Below are 4,625 nucleotides of genomic sequence, written 5' to 3' on the forward strand. Positions count from 1 at the left end.
TTAAGCTTTGACTAGTTGCTAAATGACATTAAATAAGTGTTAAAAAAAGAAAGACATATATTGTTGTCCACTCAAAAAGGAACGTTTACCATTTTGTGTTGCTGGTTCTTATTTGTCACTAACTGTTGCTTTAAAAATAATGGCAAGATCAGTTCCAAAAACGTTACTGAGCGACTTAGATACCTAAAAATCGTTCCTCACTTTGGTGAAGAAATAATAATAATTTGGTTTTTGGGTAGTACCGTTTATTGGTGCCAAACACTTGCTTTGATAGTTGTGATTACGTTAATGTGGTGGTAAGTGCTATGTACTTGGGAATTCTTCAGAAATTTTTATACAGATATGTGGATCATTGCTTCGACGCTTCAAGTTTTGCGTTATAATGGGAAATGGTAATTTCTAACATATATTATAATTTATGTTTTTCGGTTTACAACTAAAGCTTCTTTCAATATATTTTAATTTATTTTAATATATTTCTATGGCAATAAGATTTCCAATATGGTAGATCAAAGAAAAATTCTATTTTGCTATAGAGCTAACTAACATTTACAAAATCATAGGAGTCAAATATATTTTACTAAATAAATCAAGTTAATACAAAGTTTTAAATGACAGTATTGACGATAGAAAACAAAGTTACTCAAGAAATTACTTATATAGAAATTTGCTTCTACTCCTTGCAACCGAAGAGGCAGATCAAGAAATTATCCCCTAAATGCCTTTTGAAAGTAGAAAATGTGAACGTAATTTATTCTAACCCTTTCCATATTTTAGAAAAAATAAAATAGAAGCCAAATGTTTCTCCGTTTGAAAGACCATAAATCTGTAGAATAAAATTCGAAAGCGAAATCGTTACTAGTTTTCTTATTTTTTGGGGTAAAATCAGAGACAAGACATGTCATTCTTCAAATTTGTCAAAAATTTGTGAATATTTGTCACGTTACGATAATTTGGCTTGTGAAAAAATAAGTAGATAATGTTTAATTACTTAAAACTTTGTTTTAACTTTCTTGTATACATTTTCTATCTTTAGATAACAAATGATTTTCCCAACTCCTGTTTTCCTTAATTCCTAAATATAATATCGAAATTAGTGGGGAAATACAAAAATTGATGCCATTGCAAGTAACATAATATTTATTAAATATTTAAGCCTTTTTGCAGGAACCTTTTTTATTCCAAAGTCGAACATGAAGGATTATCTGTGTGAAACCAGCAAATGCACTTAAAGCTGAGTTAATTCTGCTTTTGTCGGTAATATGAAACGTTTAATCACCCGATGAAATTAAAAGTCGATTAATATTAGTGTATTTTTTTAGACTCGACAAATAATCAGTTCAATTAATGAATTTATATATGTACCATTATCTGCAAATTAAATAAAAGACCTAGGTTCGGCAAATGGGTAGGTATATATTTTTACTATTAGCAATGTTTCTCTATACCTACCTATTTTTGACAGCACGTTGTACAGGGTGCTAGAAAATAGATTTATATTTTTCGGAACAGATAATATCAGTCAAAATAATATGTGTTAATTCTAGAATTTATCTCGATTTTCCCGATCAGGTTACTCAATTACCTGCATGGCCTTCTGATCTATATGAACATTTTAGACGGCCAAAAAAATCGACACTTTTTTTTTTAAAGATAGATCGAGAATATCATTCAGAATGACGAAAAAAAAAATATCGTGAGAATTTGAGACGCCTAACTATTGTAGGAGTAAATTTATGCAAAAATGTTAAGTGACCTTTTTTGTAGAGCATTAAATTTCCTTTGGAAATCTTTATTGTTCTTTTTCAGATATTAATTTGTTCGTTATTTACAAAATTCCAAAGTGAAAAAGTCAAATCGAAAAAACATCAATTTTTAAGACTTGATTACATGGAAATGGCTCGTCTGCCGCAAATTTTCAATCAGACCTTTTTTGTAGTGTTCAATTTCCTTCAAAAATATATGTAGATATATTTTTTTACCTCGATGGTTTGGCAGCTTTGACGCAAAAAAGGGATCAGGAATAAAAAATCGAAACTAGTGATGATAGGCCTCTTAAAACTAATATTAAGGGCTCAAACTCTCACAATATATTTTTTTCCGTCATTCTGAATGATATTCTCGATATATCTTTCAAAAAAAAATAGTCGATTTTTTTGGCCCAGTCTAATGAACAATCTTCATCTTAGACTGGGAATTCTTCTGGATCCTATACACTACATCATCTAACAGTCGTAGGATATTGATCCTTTTCTAGTTATATGTACACCACACTTTTTCATTTTCTTGGAACCAGCTGTTGTTGATACAGATGTCTATACCAGGTCTTCATTCTGTCACTTTAATCTACAACTTTTCTTATACTTCTTCATGTACCAGCCGATTCACAATAACATCTATTGGCAGTGCTAAAAATCTCAGTGGTCGGTGTTTTACCAATGATTTCGTGAATTGCCGCGTTGTGGCCCAATAAAAATGAAAGAATACAGGTGTTCCAGTTGGTCTGCTTCTTGTTGGTGGCAATTCTCAGGAAATTGTTCAATTGAACGTCTCGTCCATCTTGAGATTCGAGATAAAGAGGTGTGGTTCTGGTTTTAGAGCTACCTAACGAATCGAATATATTTATTATACCGTTATGCTATTTTTTTATTGATTGACTGACTATTGTTTCTGATTAAGGTTTGTAATTTTTATTTATACTTTTTAAATGTTTATGTTTCTTGTGTTAATGTGTATTTATTGTAGCTGTAATATTCATCCTGTAATTGGGTTTCTCCCGTTGGGTGAATTAAATTAAATAAATAAATAAATAAATAAATAAATATTTAAACACTTTCTAAATAGAACCTCTGCTACAGTCACCGCTTCCTGATTATATATGGAAAATATTTCTGGCTACTTGCTGAAATAGTCCAAAATTACCAGAATAAAGCGATTTACGGTACTACTTCGAGGAGAAAGTCCAGCTACGTAAATATCAATTCTCTTAAATGGAGTTCCAGTAATCATTGGTTTTACAAGCTAGCTATCAAATAATTCGAGGTATCATAATGTCGGCACCATTTTTCTACATTGTAACCACTACCAAGCCAGTGTTTTGAAGCGGCTCTTATCTTTGTCATACTCTTTTTAACAAGATTCCGCGACTAAGGAATCCCACAGACCCTAGAAACTTTTCAGAGACGAAAATTTGTCAGAAATGTCCTGCCAGATAGGTCTATCAGTATTTCTAATTTTCCTGTAGACATGGTACTAAACTCTGCATCTTCACTCTGTTTTGTTGTCTCATTAATCTGGACATTGGATGCTAGTTCTACGTCAAAGAAATTTGTTCCATTCTCTTGTTTACTTGTCGGATGCAATGCTTGCAATCGAAAGGGTTCAGTCCCCTGTATACAGAATTTCAATGATTAAGTCCTATCCAGTTAAGAAATTAATAAAGTAGGTACTCTTCCGTTACATTACGGAACCTTTTAAAAAATAATGTGTCCCTATTGAAGAAATACTCATAATTTTGTCGTACTTTCGGCAAGCAGGAGCGTCTACGTCTCTACCGCAGCTCCGGTTAAGTGATTCTACAAAAACGACAAATTCCTTCCCCTAAATCGACCCCCGTCCCCTCGAATCAATGCCTTACGCATTGACGGATAAGTCACACATGACGTTAGGTAAGCAAAGTTATGTTCGTGCCTCGACCCCCATGTGCGCGCACCGTTAGGGGTTAACACCGACACGTGGTACGCATACAGTTTCCAGCTGGGGGTTGCTCCGCCGTCTTTTCGTGTCTAGACTCGAAGGGCACTCACCCTTGCCGCCTTCAGTTCAGGCCGGAGCGTGGAACTGAACTAGATGCGAATATTTCTCGGGTTAGTGACCAGGAACACGTACGGGCAATGACGGGGAGTGTTTCAGAAGTGGGATAAAAACGAAATTTTAATGATTTGTTCGTCTATTATGGAAAAATGTCTTAAAATGTAAATTTTTCATGTTAATATTTGTAAATAATAATAACTTTTTTATCACCCAAAGCCGTTCCCTCGTATTTAGTATTTAAATTTAGAGAAATATTCCTGTCCGCAGGTGATATTTAAATTTCAGATTCTTTCAAATACTTCTGCAAAATTAATTCACAGTTACTCAAGCCATGTCGCAATGCCTTTAACGCGGAATTTCAACGATTGCATAGCTGAAATGACATAGTGGCATTTAGAATGACTAATAATTTTCTCAGATTGTCTGTGATTAATTGAAAAGTTGATGAATGAACGTTACCAGTCCGGAAAGATAAGTGTTATTTACGCAGTTTGGCCTGTACATGATTATCTATCTCTAAGACGAATGGGATCGATCAGAAACTAAAAAAAAATTCAAATGTAATTGGAAAGTTCTAACATTCAATAGAATACGAGTTTACTTTTGCAAATTCGGTTGCACAATTATCAAGGTGAAATCACATATTCACATATACAGGGTGATTCAATGTCATTAATTTTTAGAGAATATAGGAAAAAATGGGTAGAATACGAATGCGCTATTAAAAAAAAATTAAATTCATATTTATGGCGAAGAAAAATTTTTTCAAATCATTTTGATCTCAACATATATATATATATGTTCTTTTTCAG

Source organism: Anoplophora glabripennis, unplaced genomic scaffold (genome assembly GCF_000390285.2).
Source record: "Anoplophora glabripennis isolate ALB-LARVAE unplaced genomic scaffold, Agla_2.0 scaffold306, whole genome shotgun sequence".
NCBI lineage: Eukaryota > Metazoa > Arthropoda > Insecta > Coleoptera > Cerambycidae > Anoplophora > Anoplophora glabripennis.